Source organism: Ambystoma mexicanum, chromosome 7q, assembly GCF_040938575.1.
Source record: "Ambystoma mexicanum isolate Mex_15411 chromosome 7q, UKY_AmexF1_1, whole genome shotgun sequence".
In the NCBI taxonomy this organism is placed as follows: domain Eukaryota; kingdom Metazoa; phylum Chordata; class Amphibia; order Caudata; family Ambystomatidae; genus Ambystoma; species Ambystoma mexicanum.
The window spans coordinates 259,984,379-260,003,673 of NC_090941.1; positions in this window are offsets into that span (position 1 = coordinate 259,984,379).

Sequence of the window (19,295 nt, forward strand, 5' to 3'; positions counted from 1 at the left end):
GGCCAGACCCAATCTAAATGCAAGGAGTAGTCATCACCAAATTACCATTATTTTGGCGGTAGTACCGTCAGACCCCAAATCTACACAAAATACCCTACAGCTGTCCAGCATGGCACACTTAACATAAGCATAACTGGTTTTTACAAAGTCAAAAATGTTTATGAAATGATTGAACCCTTGCCTTCCAACACAATGTATGTACACTTTGGCTGATGATTGATCTTTGGCCCCTAGGTAACAAGGAATGCCAATAATCCAGGCATCCTGCGACCATTCCCACCACTAACTCCATGCAAAGTCAAGGAATTTAGTGTAATCAAGGATGGGGTAAGCCTCTCTCCTTTTGTATGATGCATACCACAGCAGATTGGCAGCTTATATAGATACTCTAACCAGAACATGTATCTCTTGCCCCCACCACTCTTGTCATCCCCACAGGTGGGCACATTAGAAATAACCACAGACATGCTTTAATGAAAAAAGACAAGGCATGCAGTCTGGTGCCTTTTTATAGCCCTGAAGAAAGTGGAACATCTACACAAGTCCACTGAAACCGATCGGCTCATAAACAACCCAGTCTAGCGAGATAACTACACAGAATAGGGTTGCTTTCACTTCTCTCTAAGAAACAAGGATAGAGAGCCATCACGGACATCAGACAGAGTGACCTAACGATTTGTAGGATTCTCTGTTGGTTAGGTGGGGTTTTACTCTACTAACTGAAAAAAATCTAAAAAACTGCAAACAAATCACACAGCAGTGAGTCCTCCCGAATGGTGTACGCAGAAACTCACATTTAGCACCAGACAAGAGGACAATTTTAACCATTCTTCTCATTCAATTCTCTTTTTTTTGTTTTAAACTGCTCCTGCTAGACATAGAATCCAAAACAAAACTCTAAATAATTCATTTGAACAGCAGACGACACATGCCTAGTTTTTGGGTTGGCATGCACCTTTTAGCAAAAAAACATTCTCTTTTGCAACAATAGACATGGCAGTCTATGACTATTGATAGGGCAAGTTTTTCTTTTCTGCCTGCCCGTCACTCCCTGACAAGGACTTAACGGGACCTTGTTTGGAAGGGCAAGAACGAGACGAGGGCAACACATGTTGGTGCACTTGAATTTTAGAAATTATTAACCTGTGTGGTTTCTCGGTGTGATAACAGATTTGGGCTACCCACAGGAGGTAACCCTGAGCAGTCCTATCGATCGTGTTTTGTAGTGTCTGTGCTGGAACACCGGGAGCCGGGGCGGCGGCATGCTCCGCTCTGAGGGATGGAAGTTCATGAGAGAAGATGATAGAGAGACACAGCGGGACCTCAAAGGAAAGGCCCTAATCTTTTCCTTCAACAGTGCCAGAAGAAGTCCAGATGTTTGGAACACCATAAAGCCTATGGGGGGACCTGGTTTCAAATACCCATAGAGGTACCTGGCGAAATGTAAGTATCTACTTAAATTACTAAAATAAGAACCATAGCAAAAGGACCAGAGAAATAATATTTTAAAGAGGCCTGGTATAATAGAATAATAAATAAAGGAAATAAAGAAAGCAAAAATACAATTGCAGCAATAGAAGCCCAAATGACCCATAGAAAGAGAGCCTAACACAGGAGGACCAGAGTGGAAACACCCTGCTATCCCATCCAGTAAGCAGGGCTTTCCTCCAATCAGCAGTCTACAGGATGGGAAAGAGTTTAGCTATAAAAGTAGAGCCAGCTCATTCTGAACGTGTCTCAGTCAGGGAGAGGTTCTCTGTACTTGTCTCCAGACGATGCTGCATGAAGAGGTGCTGTATCCTGAAGGAGGAGCTACTGCTTTTGTGAGGAGCCTGGAATACCCTGGAGCACTGCCTGGAAGCTGCCTGCATGAAAGCAGCATGAAGGTCCTGGAGGAAACTGATTGGCCCATGAGAAAGAAGGAGAGTACCCAAGAAGCCTACCTAAGCCAACAGGGTGGAAGAGCTGACTTGCCTGAGAAACCTAAAAAGAGGTTAAGGAGACCAGCTTACTGAAGGAGAAGAAGGAGAGTACCTCCGCAGTCCAGCTAAGGCAAAAGGGTGAGCTGAACTGCCTGAGAAGCCTAAGAAGAGGTTGATGAAGCTGATTGACCCAGGGGGAAGGAGAGTACCCCTGTAGCCAGAAATGTAAAAGAGCTGACCCACCTGAGAGGTCTGATAAGAGGCTAAGGCGAAACCTTCCTAAATTCCTGGTAGAGAGATACCAGAACAGAAGCAAGGCCCCTGAGGAGAAGAAGGGAAAAACAAAGATCCCCTGGAGACGAGAGCAGCAACAATCAAGGTCTCCAGAGGGGTGGGGAGAGAAGAACGAGAGAAGGAGGTAAAGACAATACACTCCTGAAGGAAAGAGGAGTCACCCCGGGAGAGAGAGAGGTAATAAACACTCAAAGCACAAAGCTAGAGATCCAAAGTGAAGACCAAGCTGATCTCTCATCTAAGAGATCTGTCCACAACAATTTCAAAGCCAAGGCAGCTTAATGCTGTTCTGATTGGCTGGAGCGGTCCTCATACAGCCAATGGTATCGACGGCAGGCGTAAGCCAGCCCCTCCTGCAAAGGCCCTGAGCACCTTTCTCACTTTTCATCGCCACTTGAAGCCAGAGCTCAGCCTATGTGGGATGCAGAGAGCCCCGTCACTTCACAAGTCTTCACAAGGATTTACAACCTTCTGGCCCAGCAGGTATGAATATAGAAAATGTTTCATGTGTGCACAAAAAATTATTATTAGGGCTACACTCTGAAATTGCACCATACTCCACCTCGAATAACACAGCGAATGAGGCAACGTCATTTTTTATTTGTCATTTGCTTTCCAAAGTGCTCGCACCCTTGAAGATGGCTACCCGATCTGTCCACAACAATTTCAACACCAAGGCAGGTTAATGCTGATCTGATTGGCTGGAGCGCTCCTCATAGCAGCCAATGGTGTTGCCGGCAGGAGTAAATCAGCCCCTCCTGAAAAGGCCCCTTTGCTAATGCTCCTGTCTGAGCCAGTCAGAGCATGAAGGAGCTCCACGCCCCAACGCTGCTAGCTTCCCTTGCCGCGGAAGACACCTCAGTGCATTTACCGCTGGAAAACTTTGCAACCTCTTGCTAAGACTGGAACTGCTTATCCCAAGTAGGACAACAGGCCACGTGGGACCCTCCCCCACAGCCACCTTATGCTGCACACATATATACTATCCCCCATACTAGTAAAGTCAAGCCACATGCAGCTTGCACATTATTCTGTCCAATGCACCTTCAACATATACATTGAATACTTCTTGCTTCCCATAAACCTCCAACTATTATAGCTGAATCACTCACCTGGTTGGAAAACGCTCACGCTAACCTGAATCTATTGTCACAGAACCCTAATAACTCACTGTATACCTTGTACTTCTGCCATTATCAGGCACACCACATCTCATATTCACAGTCTAGCCTGCAAATCCAGATGTGCCTTCCATGGTCAGTATACCCAGTTTCTCGATGTGCTACAAGCCCTACAGCATCCACCCAAATCTAAGCGTGCTCTTGCATGTCGTTATTAGCCATAAAACTATCATGCAAATCTAGGTCTGCTTTACTATGTGTTACTAGCCATACATATACCAGTCAAATCTAGGTGTGCCTTACTATGTGTTATTAGCCATACAGCTACAAGTCAAATCTAGGCGTGCTTTACTATGTGTTATTAGCCATACAGATACCATTCAGTGCAGACAGTCAATTGTAGATGTTGCTTCTATACTTGTTACTGGCCCTTCTAGCCCACCCCAAATACCCAGGCATTACCTCCAACCACTAGCTGACACCTGACGGTCTCCTGGTGACCAGCCCTTGCACGTGCAAACCTAGGTACAATCGCTACTGGTCATTAATACCCCAGCCAACACTCATCATATAACTGAATAGAGTTTTACTATCCCCTTGACTAACCCCCACTTGGCCACCACACATAGGTAGGATCCCCACACTACAAGGCCACTATCACCCCTCACATACTAACAAAAGAGAACATACTATGACCAGTCCTGCTCACCAAACCAAAGAAACCCTGACCCAAATAGCCCAATTAGCTGGTCCTGACAGCCACCATCCACACCCCACACCCTAGCCCAAACACCTACGCCCACTGCAAATGGCATGCATGCTCCCTGAATCACATGACATTTGACCATCACACTTCCTTCCCAAGCCGCCTCCTTTCCCCTTGCCCACTAATCTGCCAATGACTACACACACTACCACCGCTATTCAGAATATGCCCGACCTTCTTGAGCCTAGAAACGAGCCCTCAGCCCCTTACATCTCCTGCCGCATGCAACTGTACTCCCTTGAACACAGAAATAAACACCTAGCCTTCCACCTAACCCCAATTCCAAAATAATCATCAGTCATCTCATTACCTCGCACCTACAGAACAAAGACCCTCTTAATGTCCAGAAAACGTACCCGTCCCCTAATGATGCCACTAACATTAGCCCACTGCCGGTGACCAACAGTCTCATAGAACCACACACATCCAGAAAAAAACGAATCAACCTCCAACCACAAAAACAACATTTGAAAAGAAAAAAACTAACAAAACCTAACCCCAGCTCAACCAACTCCATTGATAAGATGCAAACAGATCCTACAAAAAAACACATCAAAGGTGTCCATATCAATGCCAGATCCCTTCTGGCAGATGCCTTGGACATCGCTGACCTTGTTACCACTAACGACCTTGACTTCCTTGCCATCACTGAAACCTGACTACACCCAGAAGCTGGACCCACCCTCTTCATGGCAATCCCTGAGGGCTACACCATCTTAAGGAAAGACAGAACAACCTCCAAAGGAGGTGGAGTGGCACTCATCACCAAAAATATTCTCAGATTGAGAGAAACTACTCATCAAGCCTTCCCCTCGGGAGAACTAATCTCATTCATAATCTCCTTATCTGCCTCTTCTACCCTCACTCTTCACCTTATTTACAGATCCCCAGGAACTGGGACAACTTTTGAGGAAGGCATTGCATTATTCCTTGCAACGAACACCAAACCCTTGTAAAAAATCGTCATTATGGGAGATTTTAATTTGTTTCGAAATGAGCCTTCAGACACCCAGGCGACTCTCTTGACAATACCACTGAAGCACAAGGCTCCAGCCACCATATCACCAACCCTACATATGATAAAGGGTGTATACTGGACTGGCTAGCAAACATCAACTGCTGCACCAACATACTAGCCAACAACCCATGCCCGTGGTCTGACAACAATATCATTCTATTCACTATTAGCGCAGCAACCAAGCCCAATGCCCCACTTCAACTCTCCCCGGCCGGCACCCTACAGAAACCACTGGAACATTACCCGAGACAACATGCTCCCCTTGCTACTACCTCTAACTACTCATAGAAACACCGCTTTTGACTCCAACGCTATGATATCATATGATATGGCATTTGTAACGCGCCTATACACAAGTGTTTCAAGGCGCGACGAGGCAGGGAGGGGGGAACAAGGGGAAGACAGACAACGATCCTACTAGGCCAGGTATCATTCAGACCGCGCAAGTGCAGGGGTAGGGGAAGGGAAAAGTGCAAGGGGAAGGGGAGGGGGAAGTGCAGTACAAGTAAGTAGAATAAAAATAAATAAATAAATAAATAGGGCCAGCTGGTGGCAAGTGCAAGGAAAGTGCAGACAAGTGCTGGGAAGGGGGGGCTGTAGGGATACAGAGATAGTCCCGCAGTGCAGGGGATGCCAGGGAGGCAGTGCAAGTGGAGAGTGGCTGGGCCCAGGACCGAGGTCGGTGAGAGTGGCCCAGTTGCAGATTCAGTGCAATTTCAGTGTAGAATTTAGCAGGGGAGAGGGACAGAGAAAGCAGAAGCAAAGAGGAAGGTTTTGAGGTGCTTCCGGAACAGGAGATGGTTCTCCTCAAGTTTCTGGGAGGCAGGAAGGCTGTTCCAGAGGGAGGGCCCTTCCGCGGAGAGAGATCTACCCCCAGCTCGTTGCTTTGAGAAGCGGCTGACCCTGAGGGAGTTGGAGACGGATGAGCGAAGGGCTCGGGAAGGAAGATATTTAGGAAGAGAGAGTTGAAGGTATTTTGGCCCCAGGCCCCAGAAGGCCTTGTGGATAATGCAGAGGGTTTTGAACTTAATCCTCGCAGCCACTGCGAGCCAGTGTAGAGATTTCAGTCCTGGAGAGATACGGTCCCTGGGCTTGAGGCCAAGGACAAGTCTCACAGTTCTGTTCTGGATGAGTTGCAGAGGGCGAAGTGTGGAGGCAGGCAGATTAAGATAGAGGCTGTTACAGTAGTCCAGCTTCGAGAGAACCAGGGCTCGGGAGAGAGTGAGCTTCTGGGGGAAGGAGAGGAAAGGAAGAATACCTCTGAGGAGGTGCATCTGGTAGTGTGACTTCTTAGAGACGTCAGATATGTGAGGAGAGAAGGAGAGTGTAGAGACACTCTACAACCAAACCATCTAGTCGGCCAATAACAAAGATGCTTCCTTGGGCAACCGCAAAGCCAAACCTATAGCCCTCAAAGACCTATGCACTGCTAAAAGAATTGCAGATAGCACCTGGAAAAAACACATACCCTTGCTAAAAAATTGCATTTCAATACTTTTGCCTCTGAATACAAGGAAGGTACCATCCAATCAAAGGGCAAATCATACAACATGAGAATTGAAAATGCAAACTCAGGCACAAGAGAGCTCTTGACTATATTACGAGAGCTCAAATCACCAGCCCCATCCCCAGACCACTGCAATAAGGATCTTCCTTGGTGAGCAAACATCCAAAATGCCCTTTTTGACAAAGTCGCCCTACTCCACAATAAAATCAAAGCCAAAACTACGAAACTCATCCCATCTACCTTGCCCCAGACCTACTCCCTTCTCCACCCACATCCATTCCAAGATTTGAATTCATCCCTGTCACCACGGAATACACCACAAAAATCATCAAGTGACTAAAGCCCTCAAGATGCCTAGGAGATATATGCCTAGCCTCTCTCATCAAAGACTGTGCCAATAAGCGTGCCCTGTTCATCACTACTTTGATTAACAGCTCTTTCTCCTCCAGCAATGTACCTGAAAACTTGAAAGAAGCCTGGGTACTTCCGTTGCTCAAAAAATGTACACTGGACCCAAATGTCCCAACCAACTACCGACCTATCACAACAGTACCCTTCCTGCTGAAAATACTCAACAGAGTGGCATACTTACGAATTAAAAAACACATAGAAACCCACAACCATCTAGGCCTCACCAATCAGGCTTCTGCCCTGGTCACGGCACGTAAACCACCCACCTGGACCTCAAAATTCAAATGGACCTAATTAAAGACAAGGGAGGATTGGCAATTTGCTGCCTTCTCGACCTCTCAAGCAGCTTTGGTCCTAGTCAACCGCAATATGCTATGGCAACACCTTGCCCCATCTGCCCACTTCTCAACTGATGCCATAAAATGTATTGAATCCTTTGTATCCAATCGCACCATGAGAGTTTTCTCCACCCAGCAATCACTGTGAGAATGTCACTTCTACCAGGCGTACCCCAGGTGAGTGAGTTTGTTCCAACCCTCCTGGGCCTAGATTCCAAATAAAAAACAATACTTTTGAGCCCACCTTTGGCCCCTGCATCCTCGCCTGCTCCCCAGAGCCCCTTCTTCATTTCTTCTGCCTTCCCCTGCCTCCTCCCAACTCCCAGCATGCCAACCTTCCCTGATAGGCCATGTTGTCCCTCTGTGCCGGCCCAGTTGACTGCAATTACCGTGAGCATGCCACTTCTACGAGGCGTACCTCAGGTGAGTGAGTTTGCTCTGAACCTCCAGGGCCTTGATTCCACATTTTTAAAAATACCTTTGAGCCCCCCTATGGCCCTGGCATCCTCGCCTGCTCCGCTGACCCCCTTCCTCCTTTTATTCTCCCTTCCTCTGCCTTTTCCCACTTCCCAATCCACCCACCTCCCTTGAGAGGACACATTGGTACACTTAAAGGTCCCTCCCAGGGCAGCCCTCTGCCTGTGCAGCCCCTGTGACTAAGGGCCCCTAGGCAAAAGGTTGCTCCTACTGAGGTGGCTCCAGATAGTGTCTGCAGGTGTCAGCAGGGGAAGCCAGTGGCCAGCCATCAAGTAGCAGTGACTAGTAAGGTAGGAGATGCCCGGGTTAGGAATAGAGCCATCACTCCATCCAGAATACCGTGCCACATAGCAACATTACCTATACTAGAATAAATACTGTGATTATTAGCCTGTGCCACTCTGAGATAACACTACGGTTATTGGATGTATTTAAAAATTGAATTGTGAAACCTAGGCCTTTTTTCCCACTATACAGGACTCTCAGAACTAGGTGTGTTTTTTCTCAGGTAATTAAATTGCATAGTGAAAGTAAAAATAACATTTTTTAAAAAATTGCATTGTGAAACCTAGGCCTTTTTCCCACTATACAGAACTCTCAGACCTAGGTGTGTTTTTTATTTTTTTTCTCAGCTATCTAAATTGCATTGTGAAAGTAGTGTTGTATTTGGTTTTGCCTTCTTAGCAAAGCATTCATGTAACAAACTGTTCTACTATTTGTTTGAGCGCTTGGCGTTTTGTTAAATTTTCCACTATTATCTCATCTCTCCTTGTCTTGTCTGCTTGGGCCCCTCCCTGTGTCCTTCCCCAGTGTTCTCCCCGCCCTTAAACCCCCTCAAACCCCCTTCCTCTTCTCTCCGCGTACCACAGGTGAGTGAGTTTGCTCTGAACCTCCAGGGCCTTGATTCCACATTTTTGGTGCTCTCTGTCTCTCCTATCTTGTCTAACTGCTTCTCTATTGACTATCCTGCTCTCCACACTATATCTGGTATGAAGAAGTTTAAAAAGGACACCCTGGTTCCAACCCAGGCCTCCCTATCACTGACACCTATACCAGTGCTTCCTCCAGGCAAACTCTCACCGACATCCTCTTTGTCGTTTCCTCAACAGACCTATGGTCTCTTCATATGGTCTCTGTGCTTTCTCCTTTCAATTCTTCTACCATTAATGGTTGCACCCGGTGGAAGGGACTCCTGGCCTCCTTCCACTCCTCTAATAACATTGTTAATGTTTATCTGAATGGTACTGTCTAGGTCCAAGGCCCTCAGGCCACACTTCTCCTCTTTGACAGATGCTTTCTGCGTCTCATCAATTTCTTATCTTCTCGTGCTGTCCCTTCCCTTCCCTCGATGGCTTCCTTGCATCCCCACCTATTTCCTCCTTGGCTCCCTTGCCCTCTCCTCCTTCCTCTTCTGCACTCCGCAGGATTCTTCTACACCTCCGCACGGCGTACCTCTGATTAGTACCCCTCCTCAGAAGTCTTTCAAGGATGGAAACCTTCTCCATATTGCCACTCTCAACTCTCGCTCATTTGTCAAACACTCCTCTGACATCTGCCACCTCCTTGAAGAACTTGATCTCAATGTCCTTGGTCTCACTGAGACATGGTTCATGGCCATCTCTGTCATGAGCTTTTACACACTGCTCCTGGATGGTTACAAGAACCTCTGCGTGCCCAGGTCCAAATGATCTGGAGGGGGTGTAACCCTGATCTTCCCTGTGTGGATTCCTGCCTCTGTCATTCCTACACAGGCATACTCCTCTGTCGAATGCCTCGTCTGCATGATCTCTCTCTCTCCTAGCCATTCCCTTACTGTGGCTACCATCTATCGGCCACCTGGTCAGATCTCCTCCTTCCTCTCTGACTGGGTGGACCTCTCCTCTTCCCTCCTGGTCTCAACCACTCTATTCCTACTTCTTGGAGACTTTAACATCCACCTGGATGCTTCCAGTCCTTCCACTGGACTCTTTCACTACCTCTGCAACTCTCTCTTACTTTCTATCTTCCTCTCTGACCCGACTCACTCTGCAGGGCACACCCTGGATGTTCCGAACTCTACAGATATTCCTTCTCACCACTCCTCTCTCCTGGAGTGATCAATTTCTTCTTTGCTCCCACCTCACTCTCTCCACCCCGGAGGCAAGCCATCTCCAGCACTGCCACCTACCTTCTCGGTTATCCGATCCATGAAGCATGTGTCAGTTGAGGCTTTTGCTGCAACTTTCTCCCCCCCCCCTTCGACTGACTCCCACCCTGGCACAGCCCTCTCTATGCTCCACTCTGCTGTATCTGATACTCTTGATGTTCTTGCCCCTGTCATGAGGATCCGCTTGAAGCCCAAAGCCAAGGGCAACTCCTGGTATGACTCAGACCTCGTCACCCTTAAACACAAGTGCAGGGTGGCTGAGAGAAAATGGCATGCTTCCTGTACACCCTCTTACAAACTGGCCTGCTGCCTTCTTCAAAGGCAATACCAGCTCTCTGTCCGCACCAAGAAGAGAGCCCTCATCCAAGCCTGTGTCTCTGCAGCATCCAGCAACTCGGAAAAACTCTTTAAAATCTGCAAGGAGCTGGCCAATCCTGCTGCAATCTCTACCTCTTCTGGCCCCTCCCTTCACTCTGCATGGCCATGGCGTCTCATTTCATCTCTAAAAGTCAGGAAATCTTGTCCTCCCTCTCTTCCTCTACTCTTCCTTCCTCTACTTCATGCTCTTCCTCTGGTCCTTCTGTAGTCACCCCTCCCCCTCCTTTCCTGCCTTTCCCATGTTCTCCCCAGATGTGTTATCTAGACAAGTCTGTTCTATGAAAGTCTCATCAAAACAGATTCTCCCCTGTTCCTTCAACACCATCAAGGACCACATTGACACCCTGGCCCCTGCTTTGGCCGACTTCTGCAAGCACTCCTTTGTTACTGGAGTCTTCCCTTCCCCCCGAAGCACTCCCTTGTGCACCCTCTTCTTAAGAAACCCTCAGCCGACCCCTCCAGCCTGCTAACTACCGCCCAATCTCCATCTTTCCTTTCCTGGGCAAACTCCCAGAAAAGCTGGCCATCTCTCAGCTCAATCTTCACACTGAATGGGTTGGTTGTCTCCACAACCATCAGTCTGGCTTCATAACTTCCAGAAGCATGTAAACTGCTATCCTGAACATCTGTGAAGTCCTGCTCTCAAACCTTGACTGCAATATCCCCTCTGTCCTCATCTTACTTGATCACTCTTCTGCCTTTGACATGGTCAACCATGCCATCCTGCTCAACCATCTCCGTGGTAACCTGGGTATCACCAATCAGGCCCTGGCCTGGCTGACCTCTATCCACTCGGATTGACCCTCCCCGGTCCAACTTGGGCTCTTCCTCTCCTCAATCTCTATCTCTACCTGTGGTGTTCCCCAGGGGTCTACCTCTCTCCATGGCTGTTCAATCAATATCTGGCACTTCTTGCCCACTGCATTGCCACTCTCTACCCAAACTTTCAGTGCTATGCGGATGAAACTCAGCTCATTTTCAGGCTCCCTTCTGCCACCTCTTCTCCTACTCTCATCTCTGACCGTCTGTCCACTATCAAGGAGTTGAGTGCCTCTGATGATCTCTGCTTTAATGCCAGTAAGACTGAGATTCTCGTTCTCTCCTCCTCTCCCCTGCTGAACTCCTGACTGAAACTGCAATGGTCACCTGGTTACCCTCGGATCTTGGACCCAAGTCCCCTCCTCCACCAGCTCCACATGTGCACTGCCTCCTGGGTAAGCCCTGCAATTGGGGGCTGTTTCTAAATCCCCACAGCCCGCACCAGCTCTTGACTCTTGATGTCTGCACTTACCCCTGCACTTCCTACAAGCTGGCCACACTTCTTACCTATTGTTTATTTATTCTATGTATGTATTACTGTTGATCCTTGTTAGGCGGAAACCTGTGCAGTTCCCTCTGGGACCACTGCAAAAGATTTAGGACTACAGGTGTTTGGCAGTAAACCCACTTGGTAGCAGTCTGCACCACACAGATTCACTTGGTAGCTGTGGCTGAGCAGTCAGACCTCTCTCAAGAAGAGTTAAGCAGTATGTGAAGTATACAATATAGGGCAATTCTTCACAGTAAGACAAGCAAACATGCAACAAGGCTTCAGTGTAAAGATATAAAGGTATTTATTTATAACGGAACATCTATGGAAAACACTCTGGCACTATCACGGCAAACACTTCAATGACAATTACTCTACGAAGAAGAAACGATCAATCCCCCTAACAATATTTCGACAAGTCTAGGTTCTATCAGCATCACTTATTTGCAGACAGAGGTGTATGCCTCAACCTAGATGGCACTCTAATATCAGTTAGGACGGGAGAGAAAAATGAGCAGGTTACGAAATCAACACAGTTCAATACTTCACGGGAAAAATGCAAGGCAAGAAGACAAGAACCACAATTGATCATAAAGTTCAGAGGCCAGGCCCACTCGGAGAGAGGCAAGGCGGTTTGTCCCAAAAAGTCCCTTTGTGGAAATGCGTTTGAGTCTGTGTAGCAAAGTGTTATTGGAAGATTGAACCAGTTCAGAACAATGCGTGAGAAAAAGCTTGGAGGCGACCCAACGGAAAGGAGAGGATTAAGACACCTCACTCGATCCGGCAACAAGGGAAGCCAGGCGGACACAGTACCTTGATTGTGGAGAGACAGCTCCGGCGGGGGCAGTTGTTCCTGGTGGTGGATGCACGTCGGGTCTTTACCAAGAGTAGAAGTGATCTCGTCATCGAAGAAAAGTGAAGTCCGGTGCACCACCAGGGAAGAGACCAGCCGCGGTGTGCTACGTCACAAGGCACCACCTTTTGGTCGCGGTACAGGGGTAGTGGCTATCCGGTTGCCGAAGTGCTCTGCACGGGCGATTCGACCACTGCGTCCTGAGGTGAAGAAAAAGCAAAGGGGACTGGTTGTTCCCACCAGTCAGGGGAAGAGACTCTCCGGCAGGGAGATCTCCTCTGTCGTCGGGAGGTGGTGAGTCGGTTCAGCAGGGCTCAACCGGAGGTGACATCGTTGCAGGTCGGCTCAGCTTTACCCTCATCGGATTCTTAGGTCCTGTGGCGACTTCTGAAGATCCAGTCCCAAAAGCCCTGCTTTTATGCAGAAAACCCCCATTCATTCAGCCTAGCTGTCAATCAACACACGCTAAGTGGTGAGCGGGGAGGCTCACCACTTGGGCCAATCACACCAGAGTGCGACCGGAGTTGGCAAGGCAACTCGGTCCAGGGTGTCTAAACCCCCTCCCACACCACTGTTGTAACCCAGACAGAATGGCACCACTTTGGAGGGTCTCTGTACAGAGGCCCGCCAAAAGTGGAACGAAGGGCTCGACCTTTGGTTTAGGAGTCACAGAGACGAACACAGACGCCATTTTAAAAACCGAGTTCTGGCAGAAAATACCATCCGATAGACTTATTTAAAATAAGTAGACCGGGGGTATGTTAGAGATTAACGAGAAAAAGTATCAATCCCCAACAATGGGAAAAATCCCATAGGGTTATATTCGGGGTCGAACATAACAAGTAGTTTCCACTGCCACCAGCCAAAACTCGCCGAGGGGGGACGGGACAGTGCCCCCTCGAATAACAGATCCAGGAGTAATCGAATTACCCCTACTAGTATGTCCACAATAAGATGGTTTGTACTAGTTCTGTTAGTAAATTTAGGTCTAGTAAAGCCAATGGTGACTTTACATGACCGGGGAGACAGTAGTCAGTCCCCGGGTATGGAGTCTATGGTGGAGGTCCGCTAGGACGCCCCAGTGTTACGGCACGTAGAGTGCGGTGTAACACACATAGAAAAACATATGAGACCCTATGGAGTAAAAGACCCCATAGCCCATAGAACACATTGACATTCAAAGGAATTACACACATTCATGTCCAAGAGTGGGAGGAAAAGAGTCTCACTCTTGGCAGGATGGAAAAAAACAAACTCCAGAAATCCAGCAAAGCTGCTGGGGGACTCACTAGGTTAGGAAATTCAGCCTAAACAGAGAATTCTCCCTAACACTCGCCCCCCCCCAGACTAAGGGACAGGAGGATTTAATCCACTCCTGGATGAATCTCATACCTCTAGTTGATGACATACATCCTAGAGAGACCATCAGCATTTTGGTGGTGACACCCTGACCTGTGCTCAATGGTGAAATCAAACCCTTGCAGGCAGATCGACCATCTCAATAGTTTTGGGTTTTCCCCTTTCATTTGCATTAATCATCTCAAGGGTTGGTGGTCAGTCTGAATGACAAAAGTAGAACCATACAAGTACGGCCTAAACTTCTTCAGAGCCCACACGATAGCAAAGCACTCTCTTTCGATTGTTGCCCACCTTGTTTCAGGATCCTTCAGCTTGCGGCTGATGAAGCAAACGGGGTGCTCCCTACCTTTCCCATCCAGTTGACTGAGTACGGCACCTATTCCTACATTTGAAGCATCCGTCTGCACAATGAAGTGTTGGCGGTAATCAGGAGCTCTGAGTACTGGGGCTTGGCAAAGAGCCTTTTTCAGGTTTTCAAAAGCCTGATTGCACTCCTTGTTCCATCTAACCTTTTTAGGAAATTTGGGCGAGGAGATGACATTCAGTGGAGAAGCTATGGTCCCATAGTTCTCTATGAAATTCCTGTAGTACCCAGTGAGACCTAGGAAGGCTCTCACTTGGGTTTGAGTAGTAGGTGTTGTCCAATTTTGCACAGCTTAAATCTTACTGAGCAAAGGACTTATTTCTCCACCTCCTACCTCAAGTCCAAGATAGACTACCTTACACTGTCCAATTTGGCATTTACTCGCCTTGATGGTCAGATTGGCTCGTCCAAGAGCCTGCAAAACATCTCTCAGGTTGGTTACATGTTCTTCCCAGGAATTGCTGAACACTGCGATGTCATCCAAGTATGCCATGCAGAAGTCCTCCATCCCATTCAGAACCTGGTTTACCATCCGTTGAAATGTAGCAGGAGCATTCTTTAGTCCAAAAGGCATTACCTTAAACTGGTATAAGCCAACGGGGGTAGAAAATGCAGTTTTCTCCTTGGCATGGTCTGTCAGGGCTATTTGCCAATAGCCTGACGTCAAGTCAAATGTGCTGAGGAACTTGGCGGCGCCAAGTTTATCCACCAACTCATCTGTTCTGGGCAAAGGGTGGGCATCAGTCTTGGTGACTGCATTAAGAGCTCTATAATCCACGCAGAATCTAAGTTCTTTAGATCCGGCCTTTGGTACTAACACAACTGGGCTAGACCATGGACTAGTAGAGGGCTCTATTACCCCGAGATCGAGCACCTTGCTGACCTCACCTTTGATGTGGGTTTGTACGTTTTATGACATTCTGTATCCTCTGTTTTTGACCGGCAGACAGTCACCAGTGAGTATGTCGTGCTGGCCCCAAGGGGTGAAGCCTGGTGAAAGCGAGAACAGAGAGGCAAACTGATTCAACATAGATTTGCACTCTTCTTGTTGCTCGGGTGTCAGATTGGAGGAGAGATTTACTCCTTCAATTTTTTCGTCTAAAGGTAAGCCTCTGAGGAGATCCGGAAGAGCTTCACTCTCTTCTTCTTCCTCGGATGATGCTAGAAGCAACGCTCCTACATCGGGTCTTGAGACATACGCTTTGAGTCGGTTGGTGTCAAAGACTGTCGGAGCCTCCTTGGGATTGCCCAAGTCCACCAGATAGTTGACCTCTCTGAGTTTACCCACAACTATGAAGGGTCCCATCCACTTGTCTTGCAAGGCCCTCTGCCTTGTGGGGATCATAACGAGAATGAGCTGGTCTTGAGCGAACTCAACCATGTTAGCCTTTTGATCGTGCCAGTGCTTGACCAATGCTTGTCCAGCTTTCAAGTTATCGCTTGCTTCCGTCATCATGTGCGACATTCTCCTCCGGAGACCTATCACGTAGTCAGTCACTCTGACTGGCTTGGGGGAAGGAGCACTCTCCAACCCCTCCTTAATCAGGGCCAATGGACCTCTGACGGGATGACCATAGAGAAGTTCGAAGGGAGAGTAACCGACTCCCTCCTGAAGGACTTCTCTATAAGCAAAGAGAAGGCATGGCAGTAGAAGGTCCCACTTACGCTTAAGGGGTTCTTCTAAAGCACCTATCATGCTCTTCATGGTCCGGTTGAACCGTTCTACCAACCCATTGGTTTGGGGGTGGTAAGCTGTTGAGAACTTGTAAGTAACTCCGCAGGTTTTCCACATGGCTTTCATGTAGTGGGACATAAAGTTTGACCCCCTGTCAGAGATTACTTCCTTAGGAAACCCGACCCTAGTAAAAATACCAAGGATGGCCTTAGCCACAGCCGGAGCTGTAACAGTCCTCATAGGAATTGCCTCAGGATACCTAGTAGCATGGTCTACTACAACAAGTATAAACCTGTTGCCTGAGGAGGTTGGAGGATCAAGGGGACCAACAATGTCAATCCCTACTCTCTCAAATGGGACTCCCACAACTGGGAGAGGCACTAAAGATGCCACATTCTTGGAGCCAACCTTACCAGAGGTCTGGCAGGTGTGGCAGCTACTGCAGTGTTTTTCCACTTCGGCCCCCATCTTTGGCCAATAGAAGTAGAGAGAGAGCCTTTCCTTAGTCTTCTTGAAACTCAAGTGACCAGCCAAAGGAATCTCGTGGGCTAACTGCAAGAACTGTGGTCTGTTCTCTTGGGGTACGACAAGTCGTTTGTAGTCTCCAGGTGCAGACTCGGTCGGTTCACTGTAGAAGAGGCCATCTTCCCAGTGCAACCTGTATTTCCCAGGCTCTTGCCCTTCAGCCTGAGCTTCTGCCTGGTGGCGAAGACCTTCGAGAGTTGGACATTCTCTCTGTCCCTTACTGAAGTCTGCCCTGCTGGGTCCACCTTCTGCCAGTAAAGACTGCAGCTCAGGATGGTCAACAGGATCCAGATCTCCAATGAGTTCCTGGCCTTCCATTAGCTCTTCCTCAGAGTCTAATTCTACCACACAGGGTTGTACCTCCCTCTCAGCCTCATCTGAAGGTGCAGTTACGGGTGTAACTTTGGACAACCGCGGGGAAGTCCGTGTTGGCTGCACTGAAATGCCGGCTGCTGGTTTCGGGGCAGAAGTCTTAGGTTTCCCTTTCGCTTCTGTTTTCCTTGAGACAGCGGCCGATAATTCCAGTGGAGCAGGAGTGATTTCTTTCTTCATCATCTCCTGGAGAGTACCGCGCATGGTCCTCTCTCTTGCGGGTCTGGTTAGCTCCTGTAACCGTTTACTAGGAGGTCTGGGAGTATGCGATACAACTCCGAGAGTTTTCAAATCGTTACCCAACCGTACGCGTCCTGGTACCTCACTCTGTATGCTGACAGGTATCTTCACAGTCATGTCGTTACACTGGATGAGAACTGGTAATTGGGGAAGCATCTGCACAGGCCCTCCAGCTAACTTGGTGAGGCGTTTGGGTGCCTTAGCAACATCCTCAGCCTGAAAAAACGATTTATCTACCACAGTTATGCTGGCCCCAGTGTCCCTAATGGCAGGAGTCTCCTGACCATTCACCTGGACACTGTCCTTATAATACTCTTTAGTATTATCGGGGATAGAATTATAGACATCTAAATTCTGTTGTTGCCACAACCCCAGAGATACTAAAGAAACGCTGGCTGAGACTCCAATGGGTTCATCAGCTAGCAGCAGAAAGTTTCCACTTGCCATTTGGACTTCCTCCTCTGGAGCGAAGGCTAAGGAGACAAGCTGGACCCCTGAAGGTTTACCCTTACATCTGGGATCTCCTTTCACGTGGTCAGTCGAGCCACAAACAAAGCATTTTCCGAATGCTTTCTGGAATTGTGGCTTGTTCTGGCCTCCTTCCGGTTTGGCACCAGAAGACACTATTCTGCTGCAGTTTTCCCGGTGGATTACCCTTCTGGGTTTGTTTGGGGCCCTCTTTGGAATTTGAGTTATTCAAATTCTCTTTTGAGTCTTTTTTAGGCTGTTTTCCCTCATCCTTTTTCTGAGTTTCCCCAGAATCTTTATTACTAGACCTGTTGGCAACCCACAAGTCAGCAGCCCTAGCTAGCGTCCGGGAATCCAATTCCTTCGAATCAGCCAAGTGCTGTCTGAGCTCAGGAGAACAGTCATCATAAATCGACTCCAACATAAAAAGATTCTTCATACCCTCATAAGTGTTCACTTTGTAACCCTTAATCCATCCCTCTAAGTTTTTCAACCCTTCATTCACCCAGGTAGCCCAAGGGGTACCATCATGCTTTTTGAGGGTTCTAAACCTCTTAAGATACTGGGAAGGGGTCTTCCCGAATCTAGCTATCAAAGCTAGTTTCACACTTTCGTAATCCGTCTTATCCACCTCCCCCAATTCCATTACCACATCGGTCGCATCAGGAGGGAGCCTAGAGAACAACCAGGGAAGTAAATCGTTCCCGGTGATGTCCTGGAGCCCATGATTGTATTCAAACAGTTTTAACCAATCCAACACATCCAATCTCGGTTCATACATACCCACTAATTCCTTCGGCATCCAGGGTCTTTTGGGACAGGAGCTCCTAGAGGAACCAGAGGAGAGAGAATCATTTTCCATAGACAACTTTTTCATCTCTAACTCGTGATTAAGTTCTATTTCCCTGAGTCTTAACTCAGCTTGCTTCTACTCAGCCTGGGCATTCATCCGTCTGAACTCGAGCTCTTGGTTTCATTCAGATTGAGCCAAGAACCGTTTGTATTCTAATTCGAGCTTCATTTTTTCTAGTTCAAAATAAGCAGGGTTACTTGTGGGACCTGGTATGGGCCCCGTAGGCACAGCTGGTAAGGCAGGTAGAGGAGCAGGGGAGACAGGTTTGTTAGCCTCTCCGTCCTCGTCAGCCTCTTCATCGCTATCATCAGAATTACGATTTAGATCAACACCATCACTGTTATCTACATTTGCTGGAGAAATTGGTTCCTCTGAACCAGTACCCAGAATTTGGTTCGCCAGCAATCTCTCTATTAGTTCTAACTTCTTGCCCCTTAGAGAAAGATTCTCTTGCCTACAGAGAGCTTGCAGACTCTCAGTATTTTCACCCGACAAGGATTCTTGACTGTAAGTTTCCATCGTAGACATGTTTTTGAAAGTTGCTTTTTAGTGCTAAGCTTTGTGGTTAGTTATCCTAAAGTGTCGAAAAGCACTCTAAACTGTATACTCGATACAAATCCCACCGCTGTACACCAGTGTTAGGCGGAAACTTGTGCAGTTCCCTCTGGGACCACTGCAAAAGATTTAGGACTACAGGTGTTTGGCAGTAAACCCACTTGGTAGCAGTCTGCACCACACAGATTCACTTGGTAGCTGTGGGTGAGCAGTCAGACTTCTCTCAAGAAGAGTTAAGCAGTATGTGGAGTATGCAATATAGGGCAATTCTTCACAGTAAGACAAGCAAACATGCAACAAGGCTTCAGTGTAAAGATATAAAGGTATTTATTTCTAACGGAACA